Raw genomic sequence first — 19,437 nt, 5'->3', positions numbered from 1 at the left:
GGGCTCTACTTTCTCCCCTTTATAGGAACTTTTTATTTTTCATGTTAGTAACAGGAACAACTGTGCAGCTAATGCACTCATATGGATTAGAAACAGAGGGTGAATGTGTTTGAAGAGGCTACCATGTGCCAGAAATTGTAGTACAAGCTTTTTAGTCAATCCATCCAATGACCTGATGAGGTGATCAACATTTTTACTCAACCTTATCTAACATTCAATAACATAATAACATTATATAATAAATATTGTAAATATAATACAAAACAATATGATTTTTCCTTGGTATCCAGGGAGGATTAGTTCCAGGATCCCCTGTAGGTAGCAAAAAATGTGTGTGCTCAAGCTCTTTATTTGAAGTGATAGTATTTGCATATAATCTACATACATCCTCCCCTATAATTTTTTTTGGTGGTATGGGGTTTGAACTTAGGGTTTCCTGTTTAGTAGCAAGTGCCCTGCCACTTGAGCCATACCTTCAGCCCCATCTTCCCCTATACTTTGAATCATCTCTAGGTTAATATTCACATTCAACACAATGTAAATACTGTATAGATAGTTTTAACAGTGTATTTCTTAGGGAAGAATAACAAAGGGAAAAGGTCTGTACCTGTTCAGTACAGATGCAAGTTTTTATTTTGGAACATATTTGATCCAAGTTTGGTCCAATCTGTGGATGTGAAATCCAAGAATAAGGAATGTTAACTTTAGCATACAGTATATACTTACAAAATATTATTGCAATACATACTTATGACACATAATAATAATATCACGGTAATATATGGTATATATAATTATGACAGCATGATATAGATGATGGAAATGGGCCTTAGAGATGTTTTATAATTTCCTCCAAATTTTAAGGACCAAAGCTAAAAATGCATGGCTTTAAACTCTATGGTAAAATTGAACCACTGGGTGTATATTTATAGCACTGTCTATTTTAATAACAATATGTACAGAGATATGATCAATAGCTATGCATATTTATAGAGACATTTGATATTAAAATACTGTACATCGAAGAGTCAAAGCAAAGATTTCTACAATCATAAGATCACATTTCTATAAACGCACACACACCCCTACTGTCCACTGAGTGTTGTGCTCCATCCTCAATTCAGTGAGAAAGGGACAGTCTAAGAAAGAGTAGTTCACAATCCTCTGAAACCCAGTGTTCTCTTACTGAAGAGAACTTCTAGCAAATAACAGATAACAGCCACAGTGCCATGGATTTGAAGAAGCGGCTATCTCTCCACAATCAAGAAACATTCTGGGAGACAGAGAGGTGCTGGCACACAAAGGCACTACCAGAGACCCACTGTGGATTCCCTAAGACTTCACTATCCTGAAGAAGTCATTCACCTTGAAGAAGGGAGACAGAAAGACTGGCCCAACCACTATTAAGGACACTTTTGTTGATATTGGTAGCAACTTTCTGCCTAGAATGTTCATTCCAAAGTGCATGGCATTATGCTATTCTTTGATATTTTTTCCTTCTTATCTGGGGTTTCAGTCATTCTTTCCACAAATGAAGATGTTATACCTTACTAAGGGCAGAAAATGAACAAGATAGATAATAAGCATAGAGCATTCAATATACACAACTTCCAGGGAAGAAAAAAATTTAGAGAAGGAGCAATAGAAGAAAAAGAATTGCAGTTTTAGATACAGAAGGCAGGCAACACTTGAACAAGGGTTAAAGGAAGTAAGGGCTTCATGTTTGTCAGTTGTGACATGTATGAATTTATATCCAGGGATAAGAAGATATTGTGGGAAGGAGTGAGTGAGGAAAGTTAGTAGCCTGTAGTCACAGTTTAATTTGCATTTTTCTTTCTTTAGTATAACTAGACAAAGTATAAGATTAAACAGTTAGAGTTGGTGATGTAGACCTTGGTTGTGCCCTTTACTCGCATCCTCTAAGCTCAGGATACCCTGAGGCACATTATCATAAATTGATTCTCTCCTTAAATGGGAAGTCTCAGATGAGTTTGTGACTTTTAGATATGAAGCTTTGGCCCCTAAGGGAGTGGATTGCTATTGGAAATGTCAAAATATAATTGCATACTTGTTATTTGAAAACATTTTAAACTGTGGCCTATAATGAGCCCAATTATCCATAGCAGGGTTTGGAAATTCCTTTCTATCAAGGGCCAGATAATAAATATTTCAGGCTTTGTGGGTCCTGTGATCTCTGTCATAATAACTCATCTCTACCTCTGGAGCACAAAAGCAGCCTTGGGTAATTTATAAATGAATGACTTTGGCATGTTTCAATAAAACTTTATTTGCAAAAACAGATGACAGCCTGTATTTGACTGCTGGGTTGTAGTTTGTCAATCTTTGAACTATAGCTTATTAGTGAAATAATTTCCAGAACTCAAACAATATGTTAAGAACACCTATTACATGCCAAGCACTATTGTAGGTTTGGAATTATTATGATGACAACACAGTCCTTGTCTTCAAAGAGTTAACCTTCATTTAGGAATAACACAAGCAATCTATAAAACATACAGATTTGTGATATTAGAAATAAGCACCAAATGAAATGGGTGCTTAGGAGACTACACTTTGCCATCTGTCTAGAGATCAAGGAAGGCTTTGCCGAAAGGGAGCATTTCAGTAGAGACCTGAAAGTTGAGTAAGAGGGATAAGGATATGTCCAGTAGAAATGAAAATTTGGAGAACATAGTAGGTGTCAAGGCAAATGAGTTTGAGAGCACAGTCTTATTTAGGATATCACAAGGCTAGAAGGAGGAAAACACCAGGAGGGCAAAGCCAAGCAGAAATCAGGGCCAGATCCTCTAGAACCTTCTACCTAGGCAATGCAAAATAGATTCAATTTTCCTCCACAGGTGAGGGCTATTCATTCAGGAACCTTGAGTAAGAGAGGAACACAATCAGACATTCAAATGGGAAAGATGACTAGAAATAAATTTCTTAAGTCATTGAAGGAAGGAGCAAGTCGAAGATGCAGAGGTAAGAAAAGCTGCTAGGCTAAGTATGATTTGATTCAAACTTGGACAGAAATTTTGATGAGCCGAAAAATGTCACCATACGAAGGTAGAAAACAAACGTGATGATATGTGTTTCAGAGAAGAGCTAATTCATGAAACGTATGCCCACCTAACAAACTTCACAGAAGCAGTATGACAAACACAAAGGTCAATGTCGCCACAAAGTGACAAACACCCAGAAAGAGCACCAAACCCTATCAGTACAGCCCAGAATACATTTCTGGCTGATTCTCAATTCTCAAATGTGTTTTCCAGGTCAGCATTTTTTCTTGGTGACCGTTTATCTCATACATAGATGAATCATTATAAGGCTCTCTGAATCTTGTATTTTGAATGGTTATCATAGGATATTTTTTAAGGATGGAAAATGGATAATTTCAAATTTTATTTAATTTTATAAATGTAGCTATTATTTTAAATCTTTTTTTTTTTTGCAGTGCTAGGGACTGAACTCAGGTGCTTGGGCATACTAGGCATGTGCTTTACTATTGAATTTTATCCCCAACTAATGATAGGTGAAATTGAAACTGACCCAATGTCTTTGACTAGACTAAAGACTTTAACAATTGTAAAAACATATCCTTTTATTCTGGGGTACAATGTAACAGTATCAATGAAGGGTGGCACATATTATAAAAAGGATATAGTACACTGATTTGGCAGTGGGTAATGTTGCCCCAAGGAGCCATTTGGCAATATCTGAAGAAATTCTTGGTCATCCCAACTAAATGAGAGGGAAGTATGTTTGTACTGTTGGCTGGGGATCCTGCAAATCATCTACAATGCATAGGACAACCCCAACAATAAAGAACTATCTGATCCAAAATGCCACTAGTGCAGAGGTTAAGAAACCCTGGCATGGCATACATTTGATCTTCTGTTAAGCTCATGTTACAAAGGATCCTTTTAAAATGATGGTGTCAGGGAATGTTAACAATTATTTATACTTTTGTTTATCATCAAAGGCATGAACTATATATCCTTACGCATAGTATGTGTTATTCTGTATAGTGTGTACATATGAACAATCAGAGGATTTACTTTGACTAGCTTTGAGGAACACACACACCACACACTAATTTAAAAGAAGCAAACAATGAAGTCTCATGACAATAAAATGTTGATTAACTGTAGAACAACTCAGCAACAGTATTAACTAAAGAGATTTCTTTCCCACAAAAAGTATGTCTAAAAAAGAAGCAAATGGCAACCCCCAAACCCAACAACCTAATATCTATAACTTATTCAGCAAGGTCATTCTTTTGAGTTAAGCTGTATCTTTACAAACAGACTTCATTTTCCCATGAAATAAAATTGATTGAAATAATTTTGGTTTTGGTCTACACCACATTGTTTTCTTATGTCCTTGGGGCTAATCTCTAATTGCTGCATCTCTTTAGCCACATCCAACTATAAACTACCCAGGACCAAGGGAGCCCACAAGGGGTGGATGCAGGACTGTTTGAAATGTGCTCTGAGGAAACAGGATGTCAGAATCACCTTGGGCAGATAGTCATTGCCAAGCATGTGGGTTCTTGGACTCTAAGGCAGATTTAAGAAATTGAAGTCAGAAGGAATCAGGACCAAGCACCTCTATCATGAAGTAGCATCTCCAGATGATTACTATGCAGGTTGAGACCCGCTGGAGTGGTGGTAAGACTTGGGTACCATTGGAGGTGAACTTTTGGGCAAGATTCAGAATATCTTTAAGCCTTAATTTTCTCATAAGTAGACAGATGAGCAAAAAGCAAGACTTAACTCTAAGGTGTATAGGGATTATTGGAGACAATGCAAATGAATTTCTTGTAAAGGGCTTATTAGCTCCAGACAGCTGCGAGTAAGTGGTAATTTAAGTCATAATTCATATTAATCATCATCACTCTAAATTTGTATCTCCATCTTAAGCCTGCCAGTTTTATGACACCAGAAACTCTTAAGAAATATGTGCTGAATTCATGAAAAGATGGTTCCACTATGTGTCAGACAGTTTTGTTAGGTGCTGGCTGAATTGTGGGTCCATAAGGTGAGGAGTAGAAAAAAATGATGACGTAGATATGTTAGGCCTTGGAAAATGGTTCGTTTCCTAATGAGGCCAGCAGTCATTTGTTAATAATTAGTATAGTCAGGTTTCCCAGATAATCACAACGTGTTGCTGACATATGACATAATTTTAAATACTAAGCCCATAACCAACATTTCTAAAAAGGACTGCCTTGCTCTTTTAACTCCAAAATCACTTCACAATGACAAGGAACTCCTTTCTTCATGAGTTTCTAGGGAAAGGTGAGAGTTTTTGTGTGGCTGTCACACTCCAGGTTGGACTCTTAAAAGAGGTTAATCCTGTATGAATTCTACAGGATAACATATGCTAATTTTTCTTCACTTGATTGTTCAGCCACTCCTCCACAGATCTTTCTTAGGGGAGACTTAACACTTCTCCTACCCAATACAAATTTTTATGTTTTATTTATTGATTCTGGTCTTACTTTTTAATAAGCAAGACTTTTATTTTTCATTTTTTTAAGTAAAAATTTTAGAAAAGTATGAAAAGTTGTTAGGGAGTATAATCCATTTTTATCATTTGCCTTGGCATATTAGCTATTTATTGCTACCTGAAGAGTGTTCAAATATGACACAGTAGCATGATGAAAAAAACCATCCTCACTCATTCAACAAATATTTTGAAGTGTCTTGAGACTCATTAGTAAACAAGACAATGATCCCTGACCTCATGGAGTCTCCAGGTTAGTGGAAGAAAATAGACAAGAAGCATACAATGAATGAGTAGCTTAGTTAGCAAGTTACAAGGCCATAAGCCTAGAGAAGTAGGTAGTGAAAGGTGAGGGGAATCTGGAAAGCTGAGAGGGCTCTTCCTGGGCAGCCTTACTGAAAACATGGTATCTGAGCCAACACTTAAGAAAGTGAGGGAATGAGCATGTTGACTTCAGAAGTTGAGCATTTGAGGCAGAGACTGGTTGACATAAGGACTGCATGGGGTGGTAGCTAAAAGTAAAGGCTGCCAGAGTTTGGATCCTCATTCTGCCACTTGCCAACCATGTGGCTTCTTAGCAAGCTACTCATGTGCTCAATGCCTCACTTTCCTCATCTATGAAATGGGAATAAGGATTTTGCTGATACAAGCTCACTCAGCAAACTACTACGTATGAACCAAATCTTGCCCACTGAATGTTTTCATAAATTAAGTTTTATTGGAGCATAACCACCCTCATTCTTTCAGGTATTGTCTATAGCAGCTTTCACTCAACAATGGTAGAGTTGAGTAGTTATAACAGATGATGTCTGGCTCACAAGGCTGAAAATACTATCTGGCCAGTTCTTTACAGGAAAAGATTGCTGAACATAAGACTAAACTAAAAGTACAGGCACATTTATGATTCAGATTTGCCTTTTGGATCACCATTTTCTTCCTATTAAAAATAAATTAAAAATTTATTTCTTTTGGAAAACCTCTCAAAAAGTATGTGAAGAAATCACACAACTTGGCAATAATTTGAGATATTGGAAAGTTTGTGAATGCTAGGGCTAAATAGACAGGATTATCTGCAAATGGTGTGTTCATTTGGATTATTGGTAACCCAAGATATAGAAATGAACATTGTCAAATTCAGTGCTGTGCTAACACCATCTAGAAAACAAATGCCACTTAGATCTTGTTTCCAGTGGATAGAACCTTTCCAATGGTTAGCATAGAGGGGACATGATCCCATACTGGTAGTCCCCAAGGACAAAAATATCAGAATGAAAGAATAATTTCATTTCTGTGCCTCCCCAGTTGAATTGTAGACCTTTCTACCAGCCGTGGATTCAATTCCTAGTTTTAAGTTTGGCTCAAACCTTGGATGGAAAGGAGGTAAAATAGCCTGCAAAAAAATGAAAGCATTTGTATAAGTTAGAAATGTCTCAGTGACAGGGTCAGCATTAGACAGTTTTCCTTGTCTTTCTATAATTAAATTTAGTTCTCTGAAATTAGAGCAGATCTCCAGAGATGGATTAAACCTTGAAGATACTGTTCACATTTATAGATGGTCCACTCTCTGCTTGTTGCCATTCTAACTCCTTTGTTCATATTAACTCATTTAATTCTTACAACAGTCCTACAGATGATGGCATCATTATTTTCCCCATATTTCAGGTGAAAAAACTGAGGAACAGAGCCTAAATAACTTGCCAAGATCACACACTGAGTTGGGATTTGAAGCCAGGCTTCAGGCTCTAGAATTTAGTCTCACAACCACTACAATATACACATTTCATAGCTTCTCATGAGAAAACAATACAAACCCTCTCACTTTACAAATAAGCAAAGCAAAGGCTACTAATGAAGTTACTTCTACAACAGCACAGCAGAATCCTAAACATGAGGGTGAAATTCCACCTCATTTTTCTACAGAGCCTTTTCATTAGAAGACTTTATAAAAAGGCAAGTCAGACAGTGTTTAAAAATCCAGGAGTTCAAGGTTTTCCTTTTTGTAAAGCAGCATATCAGATTTATTACTGCTCTTATCTAATATCCAAGTTGTCCTCCAAAGCCATTACCTATCACAGTCACAGAACCTAAAATGTTGTACAGTGGTCAAAAAGTTGAGAGAGGAGGATAACTCACTTTCCCTGTCAGCCCTCAAGCCTGCCTGTGCCTGAATCCTGCAGAAATCAGCCCAATTATGATGTTCTGTTCAATTACAGCACACTCCCCCCTGTTTCTGTTCATCTCAAGCTGTTTCACCATCATCAAGTAACCTGAAAACAAGGTGCCCATAAATCTCTATTGGCACAGGTAGTTTTTATTTAGTTGCCACACATCTCACATGCTGATCAATCCAGTTCTCTTCCCAAATCACAAGATAGTCTGACAGAATCACAAAATATTATCACAATCATCTTTAGGCAAAGAAGTATAAATATAGCCAGATATATATGTGTATATATATATAGCTTACCCATGAATTATATTTGTCGCATCTTTGATGTCCTCTATAATCTAACAGAATTAAGTTTGGAGTAGGAACTTGAGTCTTTTTTTTTTTAATTATTTTTTTGGTGAGAAATGAATCCTGAAATGGCAGAGCATATCGAGTGTCAGAGAAATGGCCCAGCTGGCATAGCTGTGACTCCCATGATACCTTTTGTTGCCAGACATCCGTAGCAGCTACTGTGAATCTTGGGACCAAAACAAAAATGCAATCTTTTCATTAGATCATTGAGAAGTTCCTGAACGGAGGCAGGCTGGGACATCAAGTGTGTGTGTGTGTGTGTGTGTGTGTGTGTGTGTGTAAGGAGAGAGAAAGAGAGAGAAAGAGAGAGAGAGAGAGAGAGAGAGAGAGAGAGAGAGAGAGAGAGAGAGAGAGAGAATATGCTGGGAAGGAAGCAGGAGGTCAGGAACAAAAATAATGAAGAGAAATTGAAACTGGATTTCCTGCTTCTTATTTTAGTATGACTATTTTGAAGAAATATATTGAAGTGAGGAAAGGATTCCTCTAAGAAAAATACCTTTGTCCACAGGGATTTACAAATGGTAATTGTATTGTAACTGTGCAAACTGTCCTTATTAGGAATCAACTAAAGAATGTTGGAAGCTTCTGGTGAAACCCCGGAGAGCATGATAAAACACATAGGGATGCTCTCTTTGTTTGGGAAAAATTCTCGATTCTTAAATTATATGTTAAAACCATAGATTTCTTCCACAAATATTAAAAGACAGAAAGGTTTCATTCTCTTTTATACTGAAGCATAACACATGCTCTCCATTTTATGCTCTGTATGGAACAATAGTCCTTGAGAAGTTGTTCATTTCCTGAACAGAGGGTGTGGAGGTCAGAGTAATGCAGTCACGTGACCATGCTTAAGAGGGTGCAGGTGGGGGTGGGGTTAGGGGTGGGATCCCTGAAGAACAGGGGAAAAACAGAAGATTAAAAACATATCCTGATCACTAACAACCTCAATCTCTGTGTATCCCATGTGGCACTGAACCAAACAGAACTCGAAAAGACATTTTTGTTTTCCCAGTCAATATGAAGCTATATTTCCCTCATGAGTCTTAAGTGAATTCCAACAACAGAATCACTGTAATTATAATTGACAAGCTGAGAAATGATTTTATGGAGGATCTTACTGATTCAAATTAAAGAGTCGTATGGTTCTACTAAGATTCTGTGAAGTTAGTCATGTAAGCCACTCACAGCCTCTGTCACTGCTGGTATTTATTTAGCATGAAGAAAGAATTTTAAAACAATAACATGTGTTAGATGACTTTCATTACTAGAATGGTTAAATTTGAGAAAACAAAAGTAAAAGCTACCTGTTCCTGCACATAACCTTCAACTCTGTTACCCCTCAACTCAGATGTTGAAATGCTCATAGTTCTAGCAGATAGTCAGTACAGTTCAGGTAGTACTGGACGTTCATGGGTAGAACTTAGACTCTCATTTAAAGTCATTTAACATTATTATTTCACATAAAACTAGTAAGCATGAAATTCACATTTCCTTGTTAAGCAAATGATCTTTTAGTTTAGGAATAGGTGACACCAACATTTGATCCAGATTGACACTTACTGTCAGGCCTTGTTCTAAGCATTTGATTGGCACTGACTTACTTAACTGTCAAAAAATTCCAAGAAGTAAGTTACATTATTATTCCCTTACTACAGATGAGGAAACAGAAGCTCAGAGAAGTTAAGTAACTCAAAGATTCATAGCTCTTGAGTAATGCAGCTATGATTCCAACCCCTACAAAGCTTACACATGAACTGGAAGACAAAGCCATAGTCTATGGCTGTAAGTGTCCAATGAAGAAGAGACAGTGATTAAATAAGAACAATTACTTAACACTGGAATGATATGTTAAATCAATTATTTGATAGAGACGTACATTATCAGGTTAATGAATGTGTCGTAAGAAGGTGACTATTCCTTTAAATGAATAATCTCAATTTCAAGAGACAATGTTTTACAAAATTCCTAGTTTGTTTTAAGAGTGGAACCAAGTCAAGCTTCCAAAGGAAATGCAGAAATAATGGAAAAGTTATGTATTTGGCATTCTTTGGAAAAATTCAGTTAAGCCAAAAAAACAAAGAGTGAAGATAATCTTCTTTAAGATTTAAATATCAACCCTTTAAGTAGAACCAATAAGAGGCCAAAGGTCACCCAAACAACCTTGGAAATAAATATCAGGAAGCAATTAAAAGGTCTAATCTGTGGAAGAGTCTTGCTAATCAGAAAAAATGCTGAGAACACAAGTAGTCATTTTTTTAAACCATTTAACCCTTCATAACCAAAGATAACAAGAAACTATTTGTAGCCTCAGAATCAATGCCATTAAGCATTCTTCTTACCTTCTAGGTTCTTATTCTGCAATATTTCTGTTTATACCACTGGTGGTAGTTTACACATTCAAGACAAAAATATTATAGAACCACTCTGTCAAACTTTTTGAGTGACTACATTTCTGATTATTGCACTCTTTAACTCCAAACCCTTTGATGTATCTTTTCTTTAGCTTCAGGACAAAGTCCAAATTCCTTAGCATGGCATCCACTGCACTGTAAGTTGACTTAAATGGAATAAAATCAAATAGCTGCTACATAACAATGAATCATCATAATCATTATCATCATTATGGAAATTTACTAAGCAAGTACTAGGTGCTAAACAATTTATGAGCGTGATGCATTCACTCCCTTCTACAATTCCCACTTACAGAGGAGTTGAGGCAAGCCCAGATACAGAAAGTGCACAGCAAGGAAAAGACTAACTGGCTGCTCACAAAGTCTGTGTTTTCTATTTTGTAGGCACTCCATTATACTCAATCCACCCTTGTAGTTAGTAGTAGTCATATGGCTGGGTTCTAGCCAAAGAATGTGGGAAAATAATAGGCTTTATTTCTATCCTGGTCCACAAAATCTGGAGATGATGCCTGGGCATCCCTCAAAGGCACTTACAGTAGATCTAGGTGTAGTCTACACCTTACAATATTCATGCCTACTGTACTCCTTTGCCATTTATAGTCCTGGGTGGCCCTGAGATTTTCTTTAACCAATTGAATGTGGCAAAAGGTGGTGCTGAGACAATTCTGAGCCCAAGACTTAAGAAGTCCTGGCAACTTCTGCTTTTGTACTTTTAAGACCCTTGAGTCACCATGTCATAGATGTAGCTACTATGTTGGACAGACTGCTTAGAGGAAGATATGAAGAGGCCACATGGTGGTGGAAAAGGCTTGGTTGTCTCAATGTCTCCGCTAAATTCAGCCCCAGTCAACCTCCCAGTGAATGAAGCCACCTGAACAAGCACTTTGAGTCAAGGACAGCAGAATTGTCTAGCTGAACTCATCCTAGATTACTGAACTGATGGTTGTTCAATTAAGCCTGTAAGATTTGGAGTGGTTTGTGGCACAGCCCTAAGTAACCAAATCTATGTCTTGGGTTGAAGATGAAAGAACTATAGAAAGAAGTAACCTACTCCTTGAATCTGAGCTTGAAGCACAGCTCTCCCACCAACTGTGAATTCTCTGACAATCTGAATGAGAACTTACATTGGGAGATTACATTCCTGTGTACACATAAATCAAAAATCTAAACACTGAATCTGGAGCCCTCTTATACTTCTCCCTGTATTACATGGTAGTTTATTCCTTCCCCTTCTATGTTTTCACATGGAAACTGGAGCTGATCAACTGGATGGCAAAATAAATAAAAATTGTTCTGTATCACTTTGCAGAGTGTGAAGAAAGTCTTTCAGGCAAAAGAAGATATTTCAATGACATCCTTCAGGTTTTAAATAATATATATTCAATGGTTAGAAAATAAATAATGTTTTTATTTTCCAGAACTAAGACTGAATCTCATAAAATGGTTCAGTGAAATTTCACTTAGGTCACAGTCATTACTGAGCAACAGTTTGTTGGTCCAATTCACCTCTTGACAGGTAGCATAGAGGTTTCAATAATTTTAAGACTGCAAGAAAGGTGCAAATTGTGAAGACCATTTTAGTTCTTCTGCTACTTTAAAGGGCTTAGTGAAAATGTGGTATTTTTTAGATGAATTCTCAGACTTGACTTGTGGCTTTCTCAGAACATCCAAAGACTAGGTGACAAGTGCAAGAAAAGGAGGGTTCTGCCTTCTCTCATTGCTGTCACTTACTTTCTTAACTGAGGCTGGCCATCCTCTTCCTATTTCAAGCACTTCTGACCTTGGTCAAATTCTTAGCATCCTCCTGTGACTTCTGTGACCTATCTGCAGGGAGACTAACTTTTAGATCCTATGGATATAAAATCTACCATTAAAGGAAAATATCAAGTAACTGGAAAGCTGCTTAAAGCCACAAATCTGAAACTGTTATAACTACAATCAAGAACATCTAACATCGTTCTTGTGTCTTCCATGAATACTCACTTTACTCTAAGAGGCAGGTATTAGGATCATCCCCATTTTACAGACAAGAAAACAGAGAGACAGAGAACATAAGCAGCTTGCCCAGAGTCACTCAACTGGGAAGTAAGAGATTGGAATTCAAACCCAGGCTGTCTATTTCCAAATGCAAAGGGTTAATTTAAACTCCTTGGCTATATCAGAGCATGCCAGTGACCATCCCTTCATCCAGGCCTTTGTAAGACATATGTTTGTATATGTATGACATAGAGATCAAAAGGCCTCTCTACATCTGGGAAGAGTTTGGTAAATCCATAGAGGGCAGCTGAACACTCAATTTTTATGGAATCAAGGCACAGAACTATACCTAAACAGGCATGCAGCAGTAGGAAACAGAATAGAGAGCCAGCCTATAGGGCAATGGCATTTAAGAATAAATTTGAGGGGCTAGTCTCCTAAATGTCAGATCTTTTACAAGTTAGTTTTGGGGTATGTGTGTAATACTATGAAAATGGTGTTTTAGGACAGATGAGTGAGGCAGAGTGGTTCAGAACAGATAGGAAGGGGATAATAAGAGAAAGAAAACACTGAGGTCAACAACACGAGTGGGAAAAGGAAGAGACTCCAGGAAACTAACAAGAAGCAACACAACAGTAATCAAATAAACAAACCCAGGGATGCTTTATTTATGAAGAAAATTTTCTAATAAATCTGGATTCCCCAGAATAAGGCTCAACATTTTACTCGGAGAAATAACTTTGGGTGTGGGGTAGGAGATTGGCATTTGATTTTGTGTAGCTGGGAGAGAAGACCTATAAAAGATCTTTCCCTATTGGTTCTCAGAGGAAACTGGGTATGATGCTACTGGTTCTAATAAGCTACAAAGAAATGCATATCTATTGCAGCTGCTCTTCCTACCTACCTGATGAGGAACACTGAGTTATAAGGTTGGATGCAGCAGGTTTCTCCTAACAAGAATGCTTAATGAGAGGACCCTCGTTACGTGTAAGATGACATGTGAACTCTCTGCAGGACAGGTCATTTATTACAAAATGGACAGATTCATTGCTCACTAAATAAGGAATAGATTTGGAACAAGATTATCTAAAAGATACACGGATGCTGAAAAAACGTTATTCCAAACCTGAGAACCTAATCCCAAATCAGATATTTACAAATCAGCAGGAAATAAAACAAGCCTCAAGGATAGATGAAAATCATATTTAGGAGACTGATAATTCTATACTTAAAATTCTTAGGCAAAACAAAATAGGCAGCAAGAAAAAATGCCAAAGTGAATTCTTTTCCACTTCTTTCAATGTTGCATTTGATGATACTGTGTTACATTAATTGCCTTTAACACTTTGCAAAGAGCCTCCTCTCAATCACTCTCTTCGCTAATGAAAAAGGAAATTACCCAACTTAATAAACATTACATTAATGAATTAGCTTTGATTATTACCAAATATATGGACTTCAATAACCTCTAATCTGTTGCCTGAAATGTGAGCTGTGGACAACGAGTCTCTTGGTTTCAGTTTAAGACAATTTTTCTTATTAAATTCCCTTAATGAACAAGTCAAGATCAGCATGAATCGTTGCACTGCTTCATTTGAAGTGGGAATGGGTGAGTTATGCATTTCAAGGGAAGGCTCCTATTTAACTTATCAAAATCTTTACTTATAGAACAAATGAGCAAGCAAACTACTTTAAATTAAAATATATGTAGCTACATTTCTAAATTGTAGAGAAAGTATAGCTTTAATAATATTCCCAGGAAAACCTTCAAAAGTGAAATTAGTTCATCTACAAATGGTGATACATTTAGAACAACATGTGTAAGGATCAACAGTTCTCTGACCTCATTGAACATTAGAATTATTTGGTGTGTTTTTGAAAAAAATACTCATGCCTACGTCCCCTTGCCCCATCCTCCAGAACAGTGTGATTCAACAGACCTTTCTATGTTTATGAAAATGTATGACACCTCTACTATCTGATATTGTGATCACTCACCACTCATGGCTAGTGAGCATTTGGGATGTGCCTAGCAAAACTGAATACTGAAGTCTGAATTTTATTTAATCTTAATTGATTTAAGTGTAAATAGCCACAGGTGGCTTATGGCTATGATATTAGAAAACACAAGTATAGATCAAATCAACTAGGCTCCCTGGCGGTTTGGGGCTCTGACTTCGGTAGACGTACAGAGCTCTTCAGGGGATTCTCATGGGTGCTCCGGAGTGAGGACCACTGAAATGACCTGTGATTTGTGACTATGAAGAATACCAAAATTCCTTGCCATTTATCCAGATATGTAAGTTTTCCCAAAGTTCCATAGACATTTGCTCTGCATCTTGGCATCTGTCTCTCCAGCCTCCACTCCCTTCTTGCACTCTTTCACTCTCACATGCTGGATGAGCCATCTCTCTATTCTTTCATTGACTGATTCTGATAGATTTGTCTCACAACAAGGGTCCTTACCTTGAAGCTCAAGTTTTCCTTCATCTCCTTTCTCCTCCATGAAAAGCAGAAATAAAACCTAATAATGCTATTGATTAAGACATTAAGTCCCCAAGCTCATACACTCATCATTTAAAATTGTTTTTCACTTGTATAGGTTTGATACAGATGCTACCTTCCATGAGTCCTGCTGTTGGATGTGATGGGGGAATATTTCTAATGGTAGCACAGTTAGGCAGCTACCATCTCATTTGCTCCTTTTGTGGTACTTTATGCAAATGGATGCAGTATTGTAGCACAGTTGTTATAGGGAGAGCTCTCTGGTCCTGCTGCCTAGCATTAAATTCTGGATCAGACCTTAATTAGCCATGCAAGTATCTAACCATTCTAAGCTTCAGTTACGTGCTCTGTAAATTGAACATAAAAACAGAGCAATGTATATAATATGCATGATAAATGAAATGTGCCACATAAACTCTTAGATCCACACTTTAATGTACACACACACACACACACACACACACACACACACACCATTTTTTGGTGAGCAAGGCAAATAGGCAAATAATGGGGCAAACTTTTGGGGAAGGAAGTCATAGGATCCATAAAAGCATGCTATAGGCACACAATTAATTACTGTGGCAATAGGAAGACCATTTTAAAAACAGATACAAGGAAAAATAAATTATATGCCAATCTGATTTGTAAGAAAACTTCAAACTTGCTTAGTGAGTCTTCATTTTTATTGGCTTCCAAACCACCAGTTAATAATTAGTAGGATAAGATAGTATATGCAATACATGTAGCTAAATGCCATTTTATTTTTTAAAAATAAAGACCCAGAATCCCAGAATTCAGCAAAATAAATGTAAAGAATATAATGTCAAATATTCAGGTACACAATCGTTTTGCTGACTTTTTGGTAATTCTAACTGTTGTCACCTAACATGTCCCCATGTTGTTTTCACTGATGCGCACTATTGATTTGTGCACATTTACATTTTCTACACCAAGTTTTGCTGCTTTTTTTCCTTGTTAAATATTCATCTATGGATAGAATTTTTAATGTAAGAACTATAAAATTATGACCCATTAACACCATAAGAATTTGAATTCAACACAATTATTAGTGGTGCATGGTAAGGACTGCTCACCAGTGACTCACACACAGCAAGGATAAAATAAGCAGAAACCTATGCCTATTCCCAGGAGATTCAGATATGTAGGGGATAACTAACACCTCTTGTAGATATAATATATACCCATGAACATTCCAAGCCCTCACTGTGTACTTACTTCTTTGATCATTAAATAATCTTATGAGGTAAGGTTTGTTAATATTCTTATTTTACAGATAAATCAAGGCATAGGGAAGTCGAGTAATTTGACCCAGGACATAGAATGCATGAGGCATGGCTAAGATTGAAACCCAGGGGTCTTACTCCCATAGTTTGTGGTCTTAAACATGATCCTGCTGTTGCCTTTCCACACTTCCTCTCCTTTACTAGAAAGTTCTTCAGAATGACCGTTGAATGTGAGGTGGTTCTACGCTCACCTAAAATCCTCTCTCATTTCGTTATTTTATAAAATAAAAATTTAAAAATTATATCTTATTTATTATCAGTAATGAGTTACTTCTCACACATGGAATGAAGCATGTTTTGACCTTCAGGTGGCAACTGTTGATCTTGAGCCAGAGTGGAGAACTACAGTCCTGGATACATCCAGCCCAAGGCCTGTTTTTGTAAATCAAGTTTCATTGGAACACAACCATACCCACTCATTTCTGTATTGCCTGTGGCTTCTTTACTGATACAATGGAAGAGTTAAGTATGCAGTAGAGACTGAAGAGCTTGCAAAGCCTATTTGACCCTTTACAGGAAAAGGTTGTCAGCCCCAGATTTGGCCCCTTTCAAAGAAGTCATCAGACATATGACAGAGGAGATGACAGAGTTCATATTCCATGGAGCATTTCACTATTTCAAGTAGCAATAGAACTTTGTCTTTTAAAACTATCACTGTAACATCTATAAACATATGAGCAGATGGGTCCATAGAAATTGCTCAATAGTTTATTTTCTTTGATGTATTTAATGAGAAAAAGCTCAAGTGAAAAATAAAATTAATTACATGACTTTCAGTATTTGATATGAGCTCCTTATTAGGAACCATCAGCATTTCTTCCAATTATTCTTGAAAGAAAGGATACTTATACTAGAGTGGTGACTGTCAAACCCACAATGGCTAGCCTGAGAAGGAAACTTGTAACTAAGAAAGTTGATCTAAATATCTACACACATTATACTTAATGTGCTACAAGTAACAAATATGCTTTTCTTAACTATCACATATGTACTACATGATATATATGTAACATATTTACATCTTATATGCACAAATATTTATAATAGGTATATGATAACACCCAGTGGGTATTCAAAGGGAGTATCTTCCTTTAAGTAAATCATTATATGAAAATACCCACCAAATAAAAGTAGAGGCAATGATTTTGCAGTTCAAATACATCAGTATGGGTTTCCTGTAATGATCCAGGAAAATGAAAAGTAATTTCTTTTTTTTTTTTAGTTTAAAAATATTTATTTTGTTGTTGTTGTTTATTTATTCACATGTGTATACATTGTTTGGGTCATTTCTCAACCCTTCCCCCCTTCCCCCCTCCCTCCTCCCCCACCCTTCTCCTTCTCCCCTCCTCAGTTTCAGGCAGGTCTTGTTCTGCCCTTATCACTGATTTTGTTGAAGAAAGGACATATGCATAGTAAGAAATACAAAGCGTTTTTTCTAGTTGAGTTAAGGATAGCTATACAGAAAGATTCCTACTATTGCTTTCATGTACCCATGTTTTATGACCCATGTTGATTCAACTCTAACTGATCTTTACCTTGGTTCCTGAGAAAATTCATTTCTTACATTACTCCTTAAGTCTGTCCTCCTCATGCCTGGAAATTCACCAGTTTCTATGGACTTTGCTTCCTTAAAACTGTCCTTTTCTTTATCACTTCTCTGAGGCAATGTCCACCAGCACCTCCACTCTCTTGCATGCTCTTTCCCTCTAAAAAAGCGAACTTCCTTGCCCTCTTCCAAAAACTATCATCAGCTAGTCTCTTACATTTTCATATGATGTTCTCATGTCTGAAGTGAGGACACAAGGTTGCACAATATAAGATTACAGCTCAGTTCTTGAGCTTCACAAAGCCTCACTCACCTCACACTCCTCAATTCCAGCCACATGGAAGAGCACTAAGGATCACCCAATTCATATTTGCTCTTCAATGCTTATCAAGCATCACCTGCTCTGAGAAACCTTCTTGTCCCCATATACAGGGACATATTTAATGAACAAAAATCATACCACCTTCATCACAATCACGTTTCCTATAGAGCTGTAAGGAATGCATTAAAACATGGCCAAAGGAAATCACTTCGTATTTACTAAAGAAGCCAAACATCTTCTTTTGTGCTCACAAATGACCTAAACATTTGAGATATGGCAATAATCACTTGTGATGTTTCATTGAGGGAGGGAAGAGGAGAGTTGGCAATGTTTAAAAGTTTGTTATTTTTCCAGAAAATTCTAACATCATAGACACTCACCTCCTCTTTGTAATCATCATACTCATTCCCATCTTTCATATTTCAGCTACATGCTTGAGTCTTACTAAACATTGGAAAACTATTTGAGTCTACCAATGTGTGCCTTCTCTCCCTACAGAGAATGTATGCCCCCAAAGGATAGAGACAGACCTTAAAAGATGCATTTGCATTTGTGCTTTTGTGTATTTGTTGGTTAACGACAGTTTGGAAAGAGAAGCACTTTTGCATCTATACAGAAAACTATTTGTCCCTATTACGTGGAAACAAGACCAGCGGGGAATATTTATATTGAGGACATTTGTTTCGAAGTAGCTAAAACGACTTCCAGTAAACATAATAAAAAATCTTGCTTCCTGGCTTCTACTATTAAGTGTCAAACATGTAAAAGGGGAAATTGAAAAGAGAGAAACCAATTTGCAGAATAACACCAAATGCTAGGTATGACATAAAAATAAATCATGTGTTCTGGCACAGGTTTGATTTTTTTAGTTGCTATTTTTTCAGAAATGTTTTCTTCTCAAAAAGTGTTTCACCGACCTAGCTAAATGCTTGTTTTGATATATGGAAAATAATGCCTCCTCTGAGCAAGGAAATATATTGAAACATTAAAAAAAAACAAGTTATATGACTGGAGATGTAGCTCAGTGATAGAACAGTTGCCTAGCATATACAAAGCCCTGGGCTCAATTCCCAGCACCACAAATAGATATATAAGGGCCTTGGTGAGTTATAACTAATAGATGCTATTTTTAAGATAGATTTTACTGTTTCAAAGTGTGTAGCTCTCACCCCAAGCCTTGATAAAACACTAATCTTTCTGTGTATTTGCCTAATTTTGACTTTTAATATAAGTGGAATCATATAATATGTGACTTTTTATATCTGGATCCTTTCATTTAGCAAGTTTTCAAGGCTCATTCACTTTGCAGCACTTATCAGCATTTCAATCCTTTTTTATGG

The 19,437-nt window shown here is 36.9% G+C and overlaps 1 protein-coding gene across 3 annotated transcripts in view; it reads right to left on the bottom strand.

Moving 5' to 3' along the window:
- The window catches only part of Arhgap6 (Rho GTPase activating protein 6), a 468,763-nt gene that overhangs the window by 79,888 nt on the left and 369,438 nt on the right, over window positions 1–19,437 (bottom strand). Inside the window, exon 1 of one of the 3 annotated variants that reach the window (XM_074063390.1) lies at window positions 608–661. The exons of the other annotated variants lie outside the window; for them this stretch is intronic. The gene's annotated coding sequence lies outside the window, so the exon portion shown is untranslated. Of the gene's footprint in view, window positions 1–607; window positions 662–19,437 lie in introns of those variants that run through there. 3 annotated transcript variants of the gene reach the window in all.

The sequence above is a fragment of the Castor canadensis genome, chromosome X, assembly GCF_047511655.1.
Source record: "Castor canadensis chromosome X, mCasCan1.hap1v2, whole genome shotgun sequence".
Lineage (NCBI taxonomy): Eukaryota > Metazoa > Chordata > Mammalia > Rodentia > Castoridae > Castor > Castor canadensis.
The sequence above is the reverse complement of the archived record's forward strand: the minus strand, read 5'-3'. Positions and strand labels throughout refer to the sequence as shown.